General features: G+C 43.9%; 1 long non-coding RNA gene across 1 annotated transcript in view; it reads right to left on the bottom strand.

Moving 5' to 3' along the window:
• Positions 1-300: 300 nt before the first annotated feature.
• The window catches only part of LOC116939051 (uncharacterized), a 123,099-nt gene continuing 99,572 nt past the window's right edge, over positions 301-23,827 (bottom strand). Inside the window, exons 3-7 of the long non-coding RNA XR_004402362.2 lie at positions 23,061-23,149; positions 15,545-15,679; positions 13,695-13,920; positions 7,675-7,778; positions 301-3,555 (exon numbers count right to left, since the gene is read on the bottom strand). This is a non-coding gene — a long non-coding RNA (uncharacterized LOC116939051). The remainder of the gene's footprint in view (positions 3,556-7,674; positions 7,779-13,694; positions 13,921-15,544; positions 15,680-23,060; positions 23,150-23,827) is intronic.

The raw sequence follows: 23,827 nt of genomic DNA, 5'->3' as shown, positions 1-23,827 counted from the left end.
ATCATTTGATGTTCATATACACAGTATTTATATATCTGAAGTTGACTGCCCATGTCCACTTACTCATTTATAGATAGAATCTACATAAACGTAATAAAAATACATTTATAGCGCTCAATCAATCAGCTGCTGAATTAAGGCCCTCCCCACGCCATTTTGGTCAGAGAGGGGTTGTTTGAGCTTACGTCAACAAGCTAGTCCAGCGCTTGTTTGGTGAAGAAAGTGAGTTCAGGATTTGTTGAGATATCGCCCGCCACTGGTGTAAGCCGTTGCCGGGAGGCAAATTCACGTGGGGGCAGATTTAATGCACAGGGTGCTATGAGCAATGGCACAGTGCCTATGAATAAAAAATGTGAAAGTCATAAAAGTGAAACATTCGAATAATATCTGCCGATTTGTCGTGAAGTCACATCGAGGGCTGAGGTGAGGTTCAGAGATAGATTATGTCCACTCACTGTATGTCCACTCACTGTATGTCCACTCACTGGATGGAGTCTCCCTGTTAAGTGATTTGAGTGTTAACCTCCTCACGTGCCGATGTCTTCTCTGGCTACTCTGGTTCCCTCCCACGTGCCAAACACTGATGAATGGTTTTGGTCAAGCATCCTTATGCAGGATTCTCCTGAAAAGAATCCTCAGGCTGACCGAGGCTTTCCGGAGTAAATTATTGGTATCATCGTGTGAGCTGTGATGTGACAAGGTCCTGCACGCAGTTGATTAGCAATATCCGCATTGGTTTAAAGTAGATGTGTAGTGTTGTAAGGACGAGCAGACTTCTTTAGGAGGCACACTCTGTTTATTGTATTATTTCCTTATACAATGCTTAGCACACACAGAGGGATATTCGGTCCCCTCGCCTGATACCCTAGGGAGGTACAGCCTCCGGACTTGGCGGGACTCGCACGTCTACCGCTAACCTCCTTGATACCTAAGGAGGTACAACCTCCGGACTTGGCGGGACTCACACGTCTACCGCTAACCTAGTTCTCCAGCTAGGACCTAGGGGAGGCTATCTGACCCACCGCTGGCCCGGTGGGTCCTGACCACTGGGAATGCCGAGCCTTAGCCCTTAGAAGGGCTGAAAGGCTGGTCCAGGGTCCTAGCTAGGCTTCAGCCCAGTCTTCTGTCTTCGTGCAGGGAGAGAACTCCCCGAGGTCCGTTGGGTCACCCGTCTTATACTCCTTCGTGGCCAGGTAGAACCTATCATACATTCCCACGCGGAACCGTCTGATTGGTTCGTACCAAACCCTGGCTACGATCCGTTTCACCTCGACTGACCCCAACCGTTGTACCCAGGGGTAATGCTGCACTGCCCTGGTGGAAATGCAGGTTACGCAACAGCACGTAGTTAACACCTCTACAGATGTACGGGATATGTTTATTTAACTCCCCATATAAAAATCCAGGAATTTAAACAGTGACTACTATTGGGAGATCAAACCGGCATCCTCTGGATTTCAAGTCCAGCATGTAAACCATTTCACCACGACATCACCCGTTCAAAAGTTATACATCTACGAATATTTTGAAACTACACGGTCAAGTGTGATCCTGATTTAATCATCACATACAGGCTCATGACTCACTGGGTGTTAAAATGCTTAAATGAGTATTTAGTGCCACTTGTGTGAGATCACTCTTGGCTCTTGCTGCACATAATCCAGCCCACAAATGACATGGTATCAATACATCTCCTTCATACAAGATGCTATGAAAAGTGATGTTCTATCAAAGAGGGCTTTGTTGTATAAAAAAATGGAAACGTTTTAAAGACATAATTACTCACAATATCCATGAGAAAGCAACATTATGCCAACTTTTCTGTTGTTTAAAGATAATACTGATAAATTGACAAAAGGCACTTGTCAAATAACATTTGACAACAGAAACGCCTAGCAACTAGCAACACCTAGTACATTCATGCGTTTTGTTTGACATTTTTTCTTATCTTTCACGATCGTATTTGGAGTTTAAGCTTTTATAGGTCGTCAACAAAGAATGCATTGCTTTTAGAAATTATTCCACGATAAATGACGTCACTCACGTTATTTCGTTAAGGTGCAGGTTCTGCAAATTATTTTCTCATGCAACTGCTGGCAGAAGGGCCTCCACTGAAGGAAGATCGAGATAGAGTCCCTCGGAAGGATAGTTTGTCAAACGTCTTGGAAGAAGTGGGGTTACCTACACTCTACCCCACCACACGGGAACCTGCCAATCGAGTAACTATGTCCATACTGCTGAGTGGACAGGAGTGGGAGGATTTAAGAAACTTGCCCCCATTGTTTCAGCTGCCACGCTTGGAGATTAAACCGACGACCTCTGGGTTGCAATTCCAGTGTGCGAACCATTTCACTATGGCAGCATCTCCATGTTATTATGTCACGAAGATGAATCCTCTGATAAGGAGCGATTGTGTTGTTGAATTGCATACGCGCATTCTAAATGTTGTGGCGTAATTTCATACGCTGCAATTTCGAAAGATCAAGTGTATTATCATGTTACCCTTCACGAAGCAATTCAAATAAAAATTTGCCTTTTGCATATAATGCGTACTGTATAATTATGTATGTTCCTGAAAAAGAAAAAAAATCATTCGTACATTAGTATGAGCACCTACGTAGGTTTTAACGGTTGAGACGTGTGGCTGTGTTTTGGGGGCTGTGGGCCGCGTGTTTTTCGGAACGATGTCCGACGTTTTGTTCCAGAGCGCTGGGAGCTTCTTTCTGAAAGAATCTCTCTGCTTTTGAAGTAAAATTTTCACGTTCCAACTGAATAAGCTCCCAGCACGTGGAACGAAATGTCGGACATCGTGCCAGAACAATACGCCGGTACAAGTCGAGAGCATATCAATTAGCGAGCTGTGTTAATAGAGGAAGGATCTCTTTTAGGACAACGGTACCCAACCCCCATTCCCCTAGCATCCCTACCTGGCGTCCCTGGGTGACCCCCTCAGCCCACCTTCCCCCGCCACCCACCAGTTACCCCCAACTGCAGGCCGAGTTGCTCTTGAAGGATGCTGGGGGAAAGGCCACGAGGTATAAAAAGGAAGGAGATGCTTGATCCACCTGAAGGGACAGCCAGCCGTTATAACGGGGAGGAAATTGCAAGATCAGACAAGATGCGAGAAACTTGATCCGATAATCTACCCCTTGGGCAGAGAACCCAAGAAAAAAGAGAAGTTAGCATGGCTTTATATATGTATAACCGTAATTACTGTGCATAAATAAAAAAAGACGTGTTGATGGCCACTAAGCGTGTGCAGCGTGTGTGTGGATCTACATTGGCCTGTGCATGTTCTTCAATGTGTGCACGCGTGTTCTTGAATGTCTGCACGCGTGCTTGCGTGGCGTGGCGTGCGCCTCGCCTAGAAAATGCAGCACACATTGTGACCAAATGTTTTATTTTTTTTATTCCTCTGGCAATATCCAAGACGTTAAAATGGTGACATTGTGAAGAAAGTAGATGGCACGGTTTTGATAAACTTTGAAGGAAATGCCAATACCAATAATTGCATAACAGCCGCTTGCATTCAACTCTCTTCCCATGAGTACTGTGCTGTGGGTGGGAGAGAGAAAAAAAATGTTGGTTGGGTGAACCGAAACTTGACATTGATTTCATGATTTAGTTTTCCCAATATTGTTTTAGGGGCATTTTTAAGTTTACCGAGTAAGTGAATATGCTTTGGTCAACAGTTGCTTGAGGTGAGCACACAAAATGCCAATTCACTCAAATGTTCTACGATTCATTATTTTTCTGCGAGTAGGCAGGAGCATTTTAAATGATTCGCAATGTTTTTGTGTCTGTCTAAATGGAGCGATCATAATCATAGTCTTATACGTTTGAAATAGTGATTTAAACAAAATTGGTAAAAAGCGATGTAACTTTTGATCGTACGTCAAAACACGTTTAGGATACGTAGATTCTATTTACAGGGAAAAAAATAACACATTTGTTCGCGTTACACCAATGATGTGCCATGCGAGCTTTTCCAATTGTAAGGACTGGCAGCATTTATGAAATGCATGCAAATCCCTGCACAGAATTGGTGCCTGGCAGAACTTTAAAGACGAGCAATTTTTACCCTCAGCCTAGGGATTTTTACGGGCAAAGGGAGTTTCATTTATTTTTTATTCTTAATATAGGGAAATATTCCAAAGTAAATCTGCCAATGCTGGCTCAGGCACAACATTCTCATGCATCCACCAGCTGTATTGGAAGGTATTGCGCACACACACACACTTGCACACACGTGGACTAACCAAACATGTACATGCACTTGCACACAACAACCGCCATTCGCCACGAAGTGGCGGTGACGTCACCACGACGCATGTGCCAGGCGATGTGCACCCTGAGGCCACGTGAAGTGTCGAACGCCCGCTGGCAAGAGGTCACGGGGCAGACCCAGCAGGTGCCACGGGTCGACTGACTGAGATGACAGGCTGATGCACCACCTGTGCCCCCTACTGTGCCAACTTGCTGTGCTTTAGCCACCCGGCGCTCCGCTCGTTGTTGTGAGCGTCGCTCCTCCGCCCTCCGTTTTTGTTGGAGGGCGACTGCCTTCAACTGCCCAGTAGCGTCCTTCACGAGCCTCCTCCACAGAGGCCGATCTTGACACTGCTGGTACCAGTCATCGGCAATTCCACTCAGCTCCACGTCCTCCTGTACCACATCACTCCATCTCTTCTCTAGCCCGTGCCATGCCCGTTTAGCCCCCTCAATCCGGCCGAAAAAAAGCTGTTTGGGCATGCGGTGATTGGGCATGCGGGCTACATGGCCCAGCCAATGCAGCCTTGCCTGCCGGAGGAGCTCACCGATGGGACCGTGCCCAGATCTTTCAAGGATTTGTGAGCTCCTCACACAATCCAGCCTGCTTAAACCCAGGATGGATCGCAGGCAGGCCAACCTAAATGTTTCTAACCGGCGAAGATGTTCCATTAGGGGGTCCACGTTTCGCAAGCGTAGAGAAAGGAGGGAAATGACTGTGGCCGAGAAGACCCAAAGCTTAGTGCGGAGCGACAGACCAGGTAGCTTCCACACAGCATTACGCAACCGATGAAAATATAATGCCACTCGACTGATTCGGAGTGAGACCTCTGCTGTTAAACCGGAGCCGGTCATGAGCACACTGCCCGGGTATGGAAAACTCTCAACTCTCTCCACAACTGCCCCACTGATTGGGAGTTGTGGGAGTGGAGTGCCCGATGGTACAAAATACCCAGGCAGGTGCTTCGTTTTGATGGGGCTGATGGTAAGGCTCCACCTCTTAGTGGCACACTTCAGTTTCAGCAGCAGCGCCTCCAACTCCTCCTCTGAGTGAGCCGCATACATAACGTGGTTGACCATTAGGGAGCCATCCCTTGACGCAACCCGGGCATCGAACAGCCTCCCATTGTATCTGTACCAGATGTAAATTCCTCCGGTACAGCTACTGAAGGCTTCACGAACTACGTGGTCAAATAGATGTTAAATAATGTTGGAGCCAGAGGACATCCCTGTCGCACCCCAAGGTGAACAGGGAATGGCTCTGACTCCCGGCCACGTAGTTTTACCCGGGCCCGCTCACCATCATGCAGGTCCTTAATGATCATGAGCAGCGGGTCAGGGACTCCGAAAGCACGAAGAACAACCCAGAGCCCAGGCCTACTGATGGTATCATAGGCCTTTACTGGGTCAATAAAGCAGAGATGTAGGTCTTGTTGGAATTCCCTACATCTCTGCTGTTGCAAACGGACAGAAAATATGGCATTTGTGCAGAACCGCCCTTTCCTGAACCACACTGGGGCTCTGCAAGCCTCTCCTCAGCGTGCCTGGCAAGGCGGTGTTGAATAATCCTTGCCAGGACCTTTCCCGACACACTGATGAGTGAGATGCCCCTGTAGTTGTTACAGTCTGTGCGGTCTCCCTTCTTAAGAATAGGGACCACGAGGGCATCCTTCCAATCCTGCGGAACCCGTCCAGTGGTCCAGACTGTTGATATGATGTCATGTAGGGCAACCTGTGCACAAACGCCACCCTCCCTCAGCATTTCACTTGGGAAATCATCTCTGCCCGGTGCCTTTCCTGGTTTCAGACTCTGGATATCCTTCAGTACTTCCTCAACAGATGGCACCTCAGACAGCCACTCACAGGGGGTGACTTCCTCTTCCAATATTTGAGGCACCGCAGCCTCAGCAGGGTCTTCCCCACTTTGTCCCATGTGTGCGTGTAAGTCCATATGTGTGTGTAGGTCGATGTGTGTGTGAGCGAGTCGTTGTATGTGTGTATGTCGATATGTGTGTGTAACTCCATGTGTGTGTATCTAAAGTCGATGTCTGTGTGTGTGAGTCCATATGTGTGTGTGTGTAAGTCGATGTGTTTGTGTGTGTGGGTCGATGTGTGTGTGTGTGTCTTTTTCGCCCGGGCAACGCCGGGTACTTCCCGCTAGTATATTATAAAGGAGCCCTAAATAAAAAAAATACATTAAAATAAAAAACACGTAAATATTCAAACACATACATTTTTCATAAGCATAGTAAAGTAATTGTATTGTTTCATTTGCTATACAACCAGATAATATTTTGATTTAAAGCTTTCGTGACTGCAGTAATTCATATTCTTAGCTCTTTCGGTAAAGTCACGTTGAAGGGAAACAATAAAATAATAAAATATATATAAAACATTTTGTTTTATATTTTATAATTTTATTGTTTCCCTTCAACGTGACTTTACCGAAAGAGCTAAGAATATGAACCAGATAATATGACAAATCGCTAACCTTAAACATCCAGTCGTTCATAAAAGTTGAAGACAGTATAGTACTATAGTAATAGAGCAAGTGCAGAATCACTGAGCCGGAATTGATAGCTTGAAAGCATTTAGCGCGGGGCCCTTGGAAGTGCTGGCCCATAGCATATGTAGCTACTACATATGTAGCTACTACATATGTAGCTACTACATATGTAGTATATGTAGTAGCTACTACATATGTAGCTACTACATATGTAGTATATGTAGTAGCTACTACATATGTAGCTACTACATATATAGTAGCTACTACTACATATATAGCTGCTACATATGTAGTAGCTACATATGTAGCTACTACATATGTAGCAGCTACTACATATGTAGTAGCTACTACATATATAGTAGCTACTACATATGTAGCTACTACATATGTAGTAGCTACTACATATACTACATATACTACATATATAGCTGCTACTAGGATAATCCGGCACTGGTTATCACCCAAATGGATTTTTAGTTCGAGGGGTCTACATTTTATTGAATGCCACCCCAAGTCTGCCTGGCAAAGAGGGCAATATCACCCCTCACCTTCCTGTGCACGCTGCCTATGAGCAAGTACTGTACTCATGTCACCGCGATATGGCGACACTACGATATATCTTACAATATGAGGATTTAGGTGTACTGACAATACATAAAAGCAGTAACGTGAAATGAAGTCATTTTTTTATTTTATAGAATTGTCTCACGTGGTGAAATTTCGGTGTGAATGCCTTCTTTAAGGTGCATGACAGATGCCACGGCTGCATAGTTTGCATCAACATTGCGCTGTGACGGTGTCTTTTCGGGTGTCAAAAAGTTTGAAAGCGTTGAAGGTCAAGGATGAGTGGCCGTGCTCGAGAAAATGTTTTCTATTTTTTTTGTGTGTGTGGCTGCACTCACTTGGCATGGACACAGTAACACCCGGTGTACATTCATTATAAAGGTAAGAAACGTTGGTGCCAGGGTACTACTGCGTCAGCACCGCTGAGATCTTGGGTTTCAACCTTGGGTGGGACAGGACAAAAATATGCACGAGATTATAAAGGTGAAAGGATGTCTGTTTTCAGATGTCATACGTCTTACAGTATCAGCCTGGTTGCTGGTTCATATACATATAATTATCAAATTGCTGCTTGTACATGCTTTAACTGGCATATGAAGGGAAAATTGTATAAGGGTCCTGGGGATAATTAAAGTCCAGCTCAAGGCACTGCGCGTGCTTGTGATGTATTCTGTGATGTATTTTGTGGATTTGAAAAAGTGTCAAGGCGTCTCTAATTTAACCAAAAATATTTCTCAAGAACTATTGCCGTGCAGAATCAGTCAATTTGTTGAATGGAGCCAGAATGTGCCTAACGCTCTGAAAAGCGAGCACCTTTGTAAACAAAATAGGTAAAATTGATATGGAACTCTAAAACCCCTTTGCAAACATCACCACTGACTTCACCTTAATAGTAAAATGTACAGTGCAATTTGCATATCCAACTTGCTGGGAACTGAGTTATAGGCGGGTATGTGAAATGGTCAGATATATTTGAACGCCTATTTAGGAAATCACAGTTGCACTGCGTCCAAATAGGTTACTGGACAAAAATACAGTGCAACCTTCTTCACTGTATTTTGAGAACAATAATAAAACTCTACACAATATTGGGAATACATAATCTGTGTGTGAAAGGTCGGATTTGTGAACGGCTATAGAAAACGATGGTTGCATCACAGCCGCCCGCACTGGGTGCACTGGCTGCGGGCAGCTGGTCACGGTGGACATGTGACGGTCAAATACGGGACGTTGTTCGGTCTAGAAATGCAAGGTGTTGGGCAATGGTCCTTCTTCAGGGCAGAGTGAAAAGGAAATTTGTGGTGAGGCTTATTCAGTTGGTGCTTGCATGCAACAAGACAGGATTACCATATCTATGATAAAAGCCGGCGCTCCGTTTGTTCGTTGACACAATTATGAGAGCCATCAGAAGGCCTGAAGAAAAAAAGTTCAAGAACGTTCAGCGTGCTTCTTAAAATGCAGTTGGTGTGTGCCTGTTCTGCCTCACGGCAGATATGGGGGTGTGCGTACACAGGAATTTCCTGATATGGTGTTGAGTTTGGTCACATGACCAGAAAGTTACGATTGAAGGTTCTCTAAGCCATGAGGCAGGGTGTCAGCCATTACACAGAGTACAAAATGGAGGCACAAATAGCGTCTCAGTGAAGACAGGTGCACCTATATATATTCTTGGTTCTTTCGATAAAGTCACGTAGAAGGGAAACAATAAAATAATAAAAATATAAAACAATATTTTTATCATTTTATTGTTTTCCTTCGACGTGACTTTACCAAAAGAACCAAGAATAAGAATCCCTGCAGTCACGAAAGCTTTAAATCAAAACAGGTGGATCTGTTCATTGTGGGACTTTAAGACGCATTGTCTGTAAGTTCGTTTATGTTATAATAGGGTCTTTCCCCTTTTTTCTGGCAACAAAACTGAAACCTTTTTACGAGGATTCATGTCTGAATTAACCACAATACCTGCAGTCAAATGCAAACAAAAAACACACTATGATAATATATGCATTGTCCTTGAAACGGATTGGTCCACACCAAGGGACGGCTTTCTTTTGAGCCTCGACCCAATTGGTGCTCGACCAGACGACGCCAAAAGGCATACAGCTCAAAGACAATGCACTCTCAAAGTAATGAGGGCTCGGGGTGAGCATCTACATCATTAGACCTCCTTTGCCAGTACCAAAATATAATAATAGGGTTTATGTTCTTATACTACTGGGAATGCTGTTAGAATGTTAGGATTGCCGTTATAATGCTGTAAATGCCTTTATGATGCTGTTAAATTGTTATGATGAATATGAGGCCTAGTTAACAACGAATCCTGCCACTTGCATTATTGTGAATGTTATTGTATTTAAATTTTGATTTAAAGCTTTCGTGACTGCAGTAATTCATATTCTTAGTTTTTTCGGTAAAGTCACGTTGAAGAGAAACAACAAAATAACAAAATATATATAAAACAATAAAAAATTCTCACGACGTTTCGACCATAACTCAAACGGTCATCATCAGGTGTGTCGGTTTGCATAAATTTATTTTTAAAACGGCACATTTATTTATTTATAAAAAAACGTTGGCGTCACGCGCAGCAATTGGCAGTTTGCCCAGGACTAGTCCATCTATTTTTTTTTAAAAGAGGAGGGGGGAGACGAAATTTTTTATAATGTATGCTGTCTGAAAGCCACTGTAAGCGTGAACAATCAATCAAGAACTGAAATGATTTATCAAATCTTTCCAATGATTGCTAAGATAGAATCCATCTTCTCGGTTGAAATTGTCTCTGTGCTTGTATATGTGGATAGCCTCATGAACGAATCTCTCATGGAAGCCAGATGGCTTACAAAGAACCTCCGTCTTGGAAAAGTCAATGGCATGTGAGCCTACTGAATTAGAACAATGATCTGCTACGGCCGAGGTGTTGGTCCTACCGTGTTTAAGGTCTGCTTTATGTTCACGAATGCGGTCCGAGACATGGCGTTTGGTTTCTCCAATGTAACTACTACCACAGAGGCAACTTAGTTTGTAGACACCAGGGTATTGTATGTCCGGAATCACATCTTTTACAGACGGAACCAGATCACGGATTTTATGTAATGTGTTGAAACGGACCTGGATCTTGTGTTTATTCAAGATTTTGGAGATCTTTTTTGTGATCCCAGCAATGTAGGGTAAAGTGATGGTTTTGAAAGGCTCCTCAAGAGGGTTCTTCTTCATGGTTTGAGTGATAGCTTTGCGGATTGTATAGTCGGAGTAACCATTAGCCCTAAGAGCTTGGTGTACGTGCTTGAGTTCACTGCTTATGTGTTCCTGGTCGGATATGCATTGGGCTCTATGATACAGAGTCTTGATGAGATAATTCTTCTGTGATGGATGGTGGTGGGAATCCGGTTTCTTGTCTACAGGAAAGCTACCCATACGGATGCTTATCTGAAACCGGATTCCCACCACCATCCATCACAGAAGAATTCTCTCATCAAGACTCTGTATCATAGAGCCCAATGCATATCCGACCAGGAACACATAAGCAGTGAACTCAAGCACGTACACCAAGCTCTTAGGGCTAATGGTTACTCCGACTATACAATCCGCAAAGCTATCACTCAAACCATGAAGAAGAACCCTCTTGAGGAGCCTTTCAAAACCATCACTTTACCCTACATTGCTGGGATCACAAAAAAGATCTCCAAAATCTTGAATAAACACAAGATCCAGGTCCGTTTCAACACATTACATAAAATCCGTGATCTGGTTCCGTCTGTAAAAGATGTGATTCCGGACATACAATACCCTGGTGTCTACAAACTAAGTTGCCTCTGTGGTAGTAGTTACATTGGAGAAACCAAACGCCATATCTCGGACCGCATTCGTGAACATAAAGCAGACCTTAAACACGGTAGGACCAACACCTCGGCCGTAGCAGATCATTGTTCTAATTCAGTAGGCTCACATGCCATTGACTTTTCCAAGACGGAGGTTCTTTGTAAGCCATCTGGCTTCCATGAGAGATTCGTTCATGAGGCTATCCACATATACAAGCACAGAGACAATTTCAACCGAGAAGATGGATTCTATCTTAGCAATCATTGGAAAGATTTGATAAATCATTTCAGTTCTTGATTGATTGTTCACGCTTACAGTGGCTTTCAGACAGCATACATTATAAAAAATTTCGTCTCCCCCCTCCTCTTTTAAAAAAAAATAGATGGACTAGTCCTGGGCAAACTGCCAATCGCTGCGCGTGACGCCAACGTTTTTTTATAAATAAATAAATGTGCCGTTTTAAAAATAAATTTATGCAAACCGACACACCTGATGATGACCGTTTGAGTTATGGTCGAAACGTCGTGATAATTTTTTATTGTTTTATATATATTTTGTTATTTTGTTGTTTCTCTTCAACGTGACTTTACCGAAAAAACTAAGAATATAATGTTATTGTAGTTGGATAAGTCGAGCCAGACTTGTGTCCATGTAACTTTAATGCGATCTTGAGAGCAAGGATGAAAAAGTATCTCATCCACAGTTCAGTGTTATATGCAGCACTGTACATTTAGGCTGCAGTATGGTGATTACACAAAGTGACCTTATTTAACACAGTAGCTTATTCTCTTGTTGTATGGCTATTCAGTGCTAATGTAGGTGCCTGATCCATCCAGGACCTATTGTTGAGATTCATGTTATCTAAGACAATGTTATGATGCTCCTTGTGTTCATTCATTGTATGGATATTGCAAGTATTAACAGATGCTGTATTTGTTTTGTTTTTCCATCATTTTTTCCTCGTTCTATTCATTAAATACGTTGGAGTCAGGTGTTCACCCTGGCTCTGAAGGTTTATTGAATGCGAGGTTAACTACTCGGGAGAATGGTGCAACGCAGCGCACAGCGAGGCCGAGACAATGTCAGGTGGCTTAGTGGTGGAGTAAATGGCTCGCAATCGCAAGGTTGCAAGTTCAAACGTGATTGGAAGTCGACTTAGCCGATCATCCTTCCCAGATAGATCAAATTGGTGCCATTTTGTGGGTAAGTCAACGGTAATTTTCTTATGGATAGACTAACCCCCGCCATAGGAATGTGGAATTCCCACGACTATCTCAGGACTGTGGCCAGATTTGTATAGCCTTATTGACACCAGGCACACGTTTTGCATGCATCTTACTTTTCGGAGTGCCTTATAATCTATATAAGATGCTAATATTGTTTTAAACCTGCAAAGTAAAAGTGGACAAGTGATTTATTTTCTAATCTAAGTAAGTAAGCAGGTTTAGTTTAAAACAAAACAAAAAACAGAAGAATTTAATTCCACAAAATCCCAAAACAATTTGTTTTTGATAACTCAAATGAGAAATATAACCACATTGGCTGCTAATAACAACATAAAATCCTCTATACTCTTTGGTTTATTTTTGTAAAGTCACGTAGGTAAAATAAAAATAAAATAAAACAATTAAATCACGACGTTTCGGAGGCAACACAAGCTTCCGTCTTCAGGTGGAACAGTCACAGCAAGATCGCTGCATCAAGTGGAAAAAACCCAAAGAGTATGAATCCTTGCAGTCACGAAAGCTTCAAATCTAGAACATAAAATCCATCGTTCACAAACATAGAATTATAGTTTTGATAACTCAAGTGAGAATGTAAACTGTGGACTCTTAAAAATAACAGTCTGAAGAATACGATGCCTGAAACGCTCTGTGTTATGTTATGGTGTCACCAAGACTGTCATCAGTGCACTTGGCAATTGCAGTTGCAGAGAGCACTTGATCTGAGGAAGTGATCAAAGTTTTATTTTTAGTGTGTTTTGTCAAAAAATTGTACGCAGTAAAAAGATCAATACAACACGTGACCTCCAAGTTTGTACAAAGCTCTCGTTGTCTTTCACAAAGTATAACGGCTTCCAGAAAAGTTATTTGTGGTTTTACCAAGAAAATTCACTCTTGTGAGCAGCAAATTCCAGGCAATACAACCATGACCTCTTGCCCATGGCGTGGATATGGGCGTGGGATGTACCCGGCACAGCCATTGCCTGTAATTACACCCGAATTCCACAGCCATACGATTGGCTATCAGTTGGGGAGGAAGTCACAGATGTTGAAGATTAACAGCTTATGAGATTTTTTTTCTGCAGAGGGGGCAGTCTAAAGTTTTGGTTTTGTTTTCTCGAAAAAAAATTACAACTTATTGGCGTCTGATGTCATCATCTGCCCCGGTCATGCACAGAGCGCCATTCTCGACACTCCACGAGAGTGTGCGGTTTACGTGCCAGAGCTGGGTTTTTTTTTTCTGCGTTTAGTTTCTTCTCCTTCACCTCCGATTAGCGCAGTTGGCTCACGTGCGGTGCGAAAGAAGTTCAACGTACACGCACACATCGATGCAGAACACGCCGCTTGTTCCCTGCTCAGCGGGCGGCAACACACGGGACCGCGGTGCTTTCTCGCGGCCACCGTCTGTGGGCCTTTCGATCTCCGCGGCTCACGCTGCGGCTGCTGTCCGGCCGTTGCCGTGCGAGCGGGCCGAAGGGACGTCCACGTGGCTGTCGCTTTCAAGCCCGCTCGCGTGCCCCGAACGCTCCGGCCCGGCGGCTACTTCACGGCGATCACGGGGAGAAAAGAAAGACAACAAAATAAACATTATTCTTAGCTCTTTCGGTAAAGTCACGTTGAAGGGAAACAATAAAATAATAAAATAAATATAAAACAATAAGAAAATTCTCACGACGTTTCGACCATAACACAAACGGTCGTCATCAGGTGTGACAGGATTGCCATAGAAATGCAATGTTATGGTCGAAACGTCGTGATAATTTTTATTGTTTTATATATATTTCATTATTTTATTGTTTCCCTTCAACGTGACTTTACCGAAAGAGCTAAGAATATGAATTACTGCAGTCACGAAAGCTTTAAATAAAAAAAAACATTGATACAACAACCTTACGGGCCGTCCATAAATGACGTCACGCGGTTTTGGACGATTTTTTTACCCCCCCTCCTCGTCACACGGCGTCACAAAAAGTCAGACCCCCCCCCCCTAAATTATGACGTCACAAAGCTCTGCCCCCCCCCCCCCCACAAAAAAAGTTAAACATGCTTCAAATCGCTTTAAAATATTGTCATTGTAGTGCGTATTTAATGTGGCGCTGCACTCTGATGTTGTAGGAGAAAACATTTATTAAAAAGTCTATTTAATTAAGTAGAACGTGTTGTCTATATTTATTTAAAGTTGCGCATTTTGATGTGACGTCACATTTCTCAACCCCCCCCTCCCCTCGTCACACATCGTCACAAATGTCTGATCCCCTTCCCACCCCCCTAGCTGCGTGACATCACTTATGGACGGTCCCTTATTCCGCACCTCCGATTAGCACGGCTGGGCTACGTACAGAGCGAATTCCCAAAAAGTATAATAACGTGATAAGACACTCTTCACCCTGCGTGACAGTTGAAACAATGGTGCACGTTGCCCATATCCCCACGCCTCTGTCCAGCTATGTCTGGTTGGGTATACCCACGGTTCGTCCATGTGGCGGGGTAAAGTGTGGGAGGCACTCGCACGTCTTCCGAGAGGTCTGGCCAGTCTGGAAGACGGGACCTCTCGAGCTCCATGTATTTTGGAAGTCCTTTCACCAGCAGTGGCGAGAGCAAGAAATTGCAGCGTTGCTCCTATTCCCAACAGGTTTTTTTTTCTTTTAAAATGATTACGTTGATAGTAAATTAGGAAACGCATTGTTTACCAAACAAAGTCCTCCAAACAGGATGAAAATGACCCATTTAGTGAGATCAGGTGGAAAGGAATGACGTTCCGTTGGCTATTATTGCCAAACAGTCAGAAAAAAAATGTGGCTTACAGATACTGAATTAGGTGAACATATTACATCTTTAAACATGCTCCATTAACAAAGTAGGAACAACATTCACTGGAGAGAAAGGGCAAAGCAACAATAGACGAATTGTTCCTGTGAAAGAAGCCTAACACCATATGTCTAGGTTATCATCACTATCGGTAAAGTCACGTAGGTAAAATATTTATTTTATTTTACCTACGTGACTTTACCGAAAAAACCCAAAGAGTATGAATCATTGCAGTCACGAAAGCTTCAAATCTAGTATCATCACTCTCAGCTATTATAATCAATCCACTGCTGGATGAAGGCCTCTCCAAGCCTGCGCCACCTCTCATGGTTTTGAGATGCAGTGATCCACCGAATACCTGCACATGAGCTGATTTCATCGCTCCATCTCGTCGGTGGACGTCATCTCTTCGTGCCGGCCCCGTCATTATTCTTGACATTCATTCGGCCATCACCCTTCAAGCGAAGTGTCCTGCCCAGGACCACGTGTTTGTCTAAAAACACAAAGCAACATACTACTGTTCGCTACAGTTCGATGATGCCGTATATAATTGGCATGGTGACAAACACCCTTCTCAAATAATACATGTATGTGTTTTTTGGGGGGACGTTTTGAGCATATCCTATGCAAATATTTATTTAGACTGGAGGAATCCGATGAGCTATAACGCTCTTTTTTTCAGAAATGTCCAGTAGGGGCAGGTCAGAAATATGCAACAGAAAACAATACAAAACAAGATAGAAGTGCAAAGTATAGGAAAGGAAAGCCACTCACAAACATATTTTTATTTTACCAGGTGAAGCCCACTGAGTTATTAGCTCTTTTTCAGAAGCGACCTGGCCACAAAATGATAGCTCAACGAAGTGGATTATCACGTAGAAATGTACAGCAGCCACTTAATCTGGAGACAGGTCCTGATCTAATTTCATAAAAATGGTCCTAACGGATAACAGCCAATTGCTGTAATGGTTGAAAGTACGGATTTTCCACAATATTACTCGAACACTGTGCACATGTTGCAATTCACAGGCCACTGGTTCAGTTTCGCCATGCAGCGGTTGACAAAATAGGGGGCAAGTTTCTTCAATCCTTCCAACCTTTGTCCACCCAACAAGATACATGGGTACACCATAGTCAGTCGATCGGCAGGTTGGTTGCGTTTGGTGGGGCACAGCTCTACCACACGGGCCGCCTTGTACAAGAAGTCTGGCCCGTGTGGTAGAGTAGCCCAAGTAATCACTGAGAGGCTCTCTAAAGCTCTCTTTAGTGGAGGCCATTATGACAGCAGTGGCGTGAGCAAGCAATTGCAGGGCTGCACCTTTTCTTCGATCCTACATATATATGTTGACAGCAAATGCACAGAGCAGCATAGCACATACCATAATCCGGGGAGGTGTGTTTTTGAAAATACCAACGCATGGCAGTGCATTCGCATACATGACATTTGGGAAGTTATGCAAGTTTGGTCTGAATTTGAAGAAAGTATTTCTACATGATATCTTCGTCAGACTTTAAAAAAAAACTCACCTGTTATATGAAGATATGCAAACTCATGCATTGTTTATGGAGTGTTGTGGGTAAATACATAAATAAACACGCAAACCTCCATTTGTCTCTCCACGTGAAATATGTTTGCTTGACCAGCCACTTATGTTCATGCGGAGAGGCAAATTGACGTTAGTTTATTATTTCATTACCTACAATGCTACGCAATAATGCATAATCATTTGTGAATCATTATGGTCGTTTGTAACATCTGGCAACCCAGCAGTATTTGTTTTGCAAGCTGTACTCTGCCGATGAGACCCTTAATATTGGAACCGATCCAGAGTTTGCTTGCTTAGACGAATACTGCTGAATAATATTTCTCTGGAAGCCCCATTCTGCTGATGGACTGAAGTTTATTTCATTACACACATGAGAGAAATGAATCGAGGTTGATTATTTTATTATTTAATCGCATCAATGTGGTGTCCTCCACTGTCATGCACAAGCCTGGTGTGAGTGATTCCCGTACATTGAGGAATTGCAATTGCAAATTCTGTATGATTTTGTACGAAAGTTAATACTGTGTGACATTGCATCTTATTGTAATGCTAAATGATACTGAATTTTTCTAGTCTAGTATTCCTGAATATGTACATTTTCCACATGAAATCCAAACACTTAGTCTGTTATGCAAAGTGTAAAGCATAATAATATTTAAGTACAACTTGGCAACGAGTACAGTATTGTGCGTTGGTGTTTTTTAAACTCCTATTCGTTAACAAATCGTACTTTGTAATATCTAACCAGGTGGGCACTCGCAGAGCACCTGACTCACAAATGGAAGAGTGTGAGTTCAAATTCTGGTCAGTAAGTCAACTCAGCCCATCATTTTTCCACGGTTAATAAAATCAATACCAATGTTCAGGATGTCAACCACTCTTTGTCCCATAGAGAGACTTGAACCTGCCACCATCATCAACCGTGATCGATCCACTGCTAGATGAAGGGACCTCCCCAAAACCACCGCCATTTCGCATGATCCTGTGGTGGTAATACTCCACCAAAGCACCTGAACGCGAGTTGATTTCGCCACTCCATCTCCTTGGTGGGACGCCCTCTCGGACACGTTAGATCCATCGGCTACAATCATTCATCTTGGCCATCGATAGAATCCTGTGGCACCCTTGCCGTAGGAGCGTTCAATTTGCTGCGGCACTGCCTCTGGGCTGCCAGCGAAAATGGGAACTGCCCTACCGCTCGTTTGAGCGCGAAGATGCCAATTGTTTTTTTTTTCGTCTCGGCCCTGCACCGCAACGAACGCAGTCGCAAACTATTAATATATTTGCTTGTTTATAGATTCTCAACAACAACAAAAAAAAACGTGTGATTCATGCCGTATGGCCGGGCAGCCAGGCGTATGGGAACGTCAGTGCTCAAGCGAAACGAGAAAAACAAGGCGGCTGCCAAAATGTCACGTGAAAACATATATATTTTGTTTTTGTTAGCGCAGCGTAACCTTATCCTTTACACTGTACAGTCCGCTGCCTTTGATGCGCAATTCCCAATGAGGCATGGCGAAAACAAATTAGGACGTTTCCTAAAAGTGCGGAGCGGGACCGCAGTGCCTCGATGAAAATCCATCCTTGAATATCGGTCGCCCGCCACTTCTAGGTGTCAACTCGGAATGCTGCTGCTGTTGCTGCTGCTGCTGCAACAGATATACCAACCCCAACGAACTGACACCATCAACCTGCCGTACGGTTTTCGTGATGGGCTTTCCGGGGTTGCGTCTCGCGTTGTTCAAGCGCGATGTTCCGAATCCACGCGCGGAAACAACCGTTGCACATGTTCAGGATGCACGCTCAAGAAACAAATATTCGCCCCCTCCATATTCACTTATGCAGACTCTAAGCAAGCACCTAATTGGGTTCCGCTCAGCATATGAAGCGATTGTTGTGGCTACTAGGATAAAGATCCCCCCCGCTTAGCTTCAGCAGACTGTTGAGGCAAGTGCTGTGGGTGGGTGGCCAGCACCACGCCCGGCCGGATTTTTCTCCCGAGTAGCGATGTTTACTACACACCGCACCAGGTACTCATTTGAGACTGAGTCAACCTCGGGGAGGCCCAGAACCGGCTACACCACACACACACACACGCGCAGATGTGTATCTTTGACTCTCCAGGGCTGACATTGACACAAGCACGGGGTACTCAATTTGAACTAAGTTGACCTATTGTCATCTCATTCTGAAGTGTGACCTTTGTTTTAAAAAGGGGAGTATTAAATACTCGGGAAGAGGGGTGGGGGGTAAATAGGGGTGGCTGGGGGGGGGCATGACAGAATGTGAAACATACTTTAAAACCACTCTTCTCCTTATCTTGTTCCCTTCCATTCCATTTAAAATAATAAATCCATGCTCCTGTCCGTTGTCCCTAGGCTAGTAAGGTAGCAAGCCCCACCTTTCTCCCTGCCCCTTGCCCCCATAAGCGTGGTGCTCATGGGATTTTGGCCACGGAATTTCTGTGCCAACCAGCCCCCCTTTCCATCGTCCGCGCTCTGTACCGGGCTCTTGTTAAAATTAAATTCGAGAATATATACACAACAAAAAAGTTTGAACGAATGTTCAACACTACACGGAATCGGTAACGATGCGACCTGTGTCGATCGTGCGTTCTGCTCGAGCTGAGTGGAGGCTGCGACGCACCATCGCTTGGCCGCACTATACGAATTCAGAATCGGGGCGGGGGGGTGGTTTCAGTCTTCGGTACAGGGGGGCTCGCCCTCCGTCACGCTATGGGGCTGGTGTATTCCCACCCGCTCGCTTACACGAAGCTGTCACTTACTCCGTAGTGTGCCCTGCACGAATAAAGCAGCTCTTGTCAAGGACACCAACGTTTGGCGGCCGCTATTCTAAAGGCAGCACCATGAGACGCAACAGCAATACCGCCATGTGCTCCGATTTTGTCCAGTAACGCTACACTGATCCTGATAAATTGTAATCAAGATGTAATGGAGAGCAGAGAAAATAATCAGAGGTGGTGGAACTAAATGTAGATTATAGAGAGGAGGGCCGGAGTGGAGAGGTGATGGAGAGGGCGATTGGGTTGTGGGTGCGTAAGCTGAACGGGGCGAAGGAGATCGGGTGCTCGAGTGCTCACACTTATGAGTGTGTCTCTCGTTACACGGAGCCCAGTTGAGCATATTAAATGTTTGCTTAACGTGAATTGAGTGAAGTCATGGGGCAACAAGTCAAGACAAATTTTTCAAATCGTACGATCTGGAGGGTGGGGGGTTTGGGAAATAATTAAAAGAAACAATCGCGCTATTGACTTTCTAAATCCTTCTTTATAACCGAACGGAAGTGTTAGAGGGTAAAGAAATGCCTCGTGCAGCAGTTGTGTTGGAGATTGATGCTCTACATTTGGTGATTTGCGAAGCAGACTGAGACTCGGAATTGATCTGAACCGATTGGGGCACTTGTCACTAGAGGGCACGACTCTCAAGTCAACTCAACCTATCATCCCTCTGGGCTCGATTAAAAAAACAAGTACCACTTTGCGTAAAGTCAACCTATGCAGAGACTGTGCCCTGCCAGTTGCATGTTGGAATTCAACTACTGACTCAGAGCCACCAATGGAGATCAGAACCCGCCAATTGCTGGCTCGATCAGAATATATGATCCTGGCGATGTTCATAAACAGACGCCGCTGATGTCCATGCAGCGAAACTGTTGTGAGGCTTGAGAACTCATTGAAATGGATGATGTCATCTCAATTATCCGCTTCATGTCTAATACCCCGCCGCATAATGCGAAGATTTCGTTACCAAGAGGTTGGATATAAAACTACAGTTATCGCCCGGACTCAATTATTCACAATTGGCACCGGTACTCAGAGCCAGCTTTAACATAAATGGCACCCTGGTCAAAGGAGGAATTTAACGCCCCTTGAAAATAATTATCTGGTAATAACCATGTCATTTAGTGTCATTTGTTACCCGTCACGTGACTCGAAGTGTTAACCACCACATATATGTAAATGCATTACATTTGATTAAAAAAAACTCGTTTGCAGTGCCCCTCACAGCTTTGCGCCCTGGGCAGCTGCCGTCACTGCTGAAACATGTCTCTGTTCGGTTAGAATACAGAGTTTACTAGCACCTGTACCTAACTTTTTTCTGGCGCTTCTTGCTCGCACATGTTTGCACTGTCTTTCTCGATTGGCATGTGTTTATGTCGCTCTTAGACTAAAATATGCGGCTTACTTGCACCTGTACCTAATGTTTCCATATTACATTTGCGCTCTTTTGATTTGCGTGTGTTACGTTTACGACCATTAACTACCTCGTTTGTTAGTTGTGCAATATTCCTTAAGGACCCTGTGCTCGTTCTCTGCATTAGTTCTGTTTTTTTTGTCTTCGCTTTGTTATTGCTTTACTCACGAACAACAGATCTCTCGTGTAAAATAGCCAGGGAATTGGCTAAACAGGATCATCCATGTAACAAATGAAATAAACTTTAAATCTTCCAGGTCACACCCTTACAAAATTCAGTCATTGACTCAGTAAAACTCGTATGTGGTGCAAAGGAAAGGCATCTACTGGAGATGTTCCCAATTTTCGGAATGAAATGAAAAATGTGAAAATCTGGCCTAGATTTACGAAATTTGGAATGATCCGTTAACAAAAATTTCCATGATCCGAAAATGTGACATCACAGAAAGTGATTCCCTTGCTTCACTTACATGTTTTCCCACGAATAGTGACGTAAATTTACCGAAGAGTGTGTAATTTATAAACGTATTTTGCATTAAAATTATTTTTTCATTGATGGATCTCTGGGAAATATATATGAATATTTAAATACATTTTTAAACTATTTTATTTACTTGATAAACAATGATAGTCGAGCCTACTTTGATGCATTTTTAGACAAAATAAATCAGAAATTGGGACTGCATATCTGATATCTTAAAACAAATCGAAAACTTTTCCCGAGTATCAACCTCCACGCATGTGCATGAATCTTCCCGCATCGAAAGCTGCATTGAGGTAGTGTAAAGCACCCAGCAGATGAAACAACTGTGGTCTGAAACTGGCAATTTCTGCTTTTGTTACACTAAGAGGCTTGTGTTTTTTTGACATGCATCATTGCACTTTAGCGGATCAGACCAACTGTCTCTGTGTGTGTCTGTACAATATAAGCATCATACACAGGAAACGCCCTCTTATCTGCGGTGATGTGTGGGACAAATATCTCAGATCCTGTTCTCCGCGATGTTATCCTCGAATTTACTCAACTTATTAACGGTAAAAAAAATCGTAGATGATAGCAATAATAGGGTCATGGGTCGTAAGATTATCCAGCGGACCACTACAGTTCTGGCAGATAAAAGGAGTCACGGGTGTTAGGGTTGCGGATAAGGGGTTAGTTCTCCTGGATATGAAACATCAGGATTTATTCTAGATTTAAAGCTTTCGTGACTGCTAGGATCCATACTCTTTGGTTCTATTGGGTAAAGTCGCGTAGGACAGCGCTGTCCTCCAGACAGTCTCGTCCCTTCACCTGATGAAGGCCGCTTGTGTTGTGGCCGAAACGTCGTGATTTTTTGTTATTTTATTTTCACCTACGTGACTTTACCCAATAGAACCAAAAATTATCAGGATTTATATTGATTTACTTCCCTGAAAGGCAGCACGGAAAACGATCCAGCGTCTCAGGGCTGCGGGTAATTAGCGGCAGAAGTAACTACGGGGACAGAATCAATTTAAAGCATCCCCCCCCCCGCTGAGATGGCAAAGCACCCATGCTCATTGGAAAACAGCTGCTCGGCTTCATAATAACAGCGTGTGCGTGCAGTGCGTGTGTCTGCAGGTGCACATAATCATTGGTTGCAGAGCGCATGCTCGGATCAGAGAGGCTCAGCGGCTGGGGGCTGAGGGCTGCAGTGAAAATCCAGGTTATCAGATGCAACACTACCGTGCTACAAAACGCAGGCAACGTCGTGAACGCGGCCTTGTGATTATATTGAGACGAACACGGCTGCTCTTGTTTGCACGCGGGCAAGTTACGCGTGTGCCGGCGTCTTTCATGCGTATCATCCCAATTCACTTATTTCTTTTCAGTTGAATGCTAAAAACAAAAAAAGAACCATTATCATCACCATGCCCATATCAGTTATTGTAATCGTTTATCGGTAATACATCTTCTACATGGCACATTGGTTCCTCGCCCCACTGTGTGTTCATGTGTACACGACCATAACACAGCAATGGAAATGTGCAAGTTTGCAAAAGCATAGCCAGTCCAAAAATAAGTGTACAGTGAATCCACTTGGGAGACATAAGCCTGCGTGTTGGTCGTGGAGGTTGTTTGACTATACTTCACCATGCTGATCGGTGTCGCTCAGCCGTTGGCGGAATACCAAACTCAGGTCGCCGGGTTCATAGCGCAGTACGCTCACCACCGCTCAACCACTGCAGCCCCAGTCCAAACGCAACAAAAACACAATGCGTCCATTGATATCAGCCAATACGAATCCAAGAGCGGAATAAATCACGATGCTGACGCAGAAGTGCGGTGATGGTGTATGTATTCGGCACAGTATTCACTTTTATCGTCGTCAGGCATGGACAATCCACTGCTGGGCGAATTCCAATCTACACATTGTTTGTGTATACAGCAAGAGTATTCACTTTCATCATCATCAGCAAAAGCAGCATAATCAATACACTGTTCAGCGTGGTCCAGATGTCTTGTGACCCCCCCCCCCCCCAATTAATTGACCCTTTGCATATTCATTTTCGTTTTAAATAAACCTTACTCAAAAATATATAAAATTTCTGATAATTATATGGAGGTCACAGGACAATCTGGACCACGCCGTACGCATATTGAACTTCTTTCACACCGTACGTAACCAAACCTCGTTAATCGGAGGTGCGCCGGATCGACAACAAACTAAACACACACACAAAAAAAAGCAGTTCGAACGAAACGAGTAGCCTACATCCACCGCTGGATGAAGGCTCACTTTCCACGCGATTTTTTGTGTTGTTTACACATAAATAAGAAACGGGCAATGACCACGCACTTGCGTGAGCAAATGACCACACCTCGGCGCGCACAAACGATAACATCGCTGCCGCTGCTGC

Source organism: Petromyzon marinus, chromosome 5 (genome assembly GCF_048934315.1).
Source record: "Petromyzon marinus isolate PM22_M1 ecotype Great Lakes invasive population chromosome 5, UKy_Petmar_22M1.pri1.0, whole genome shotgun sequence".
NCBI classification, from domain to species: domain Eukaryota; kingdom Metazoa; phylum Chordata; class Hyperoartia; order Petromyzontiformes; family Petromyzontidae; genus Petromyzon; species Petromyzon marinus.
The sequence above is the reverse complement of the archived record's forward strand: the minus strand, read 5'-3'. Positions and strand labels throughout refer to the sequence as shown.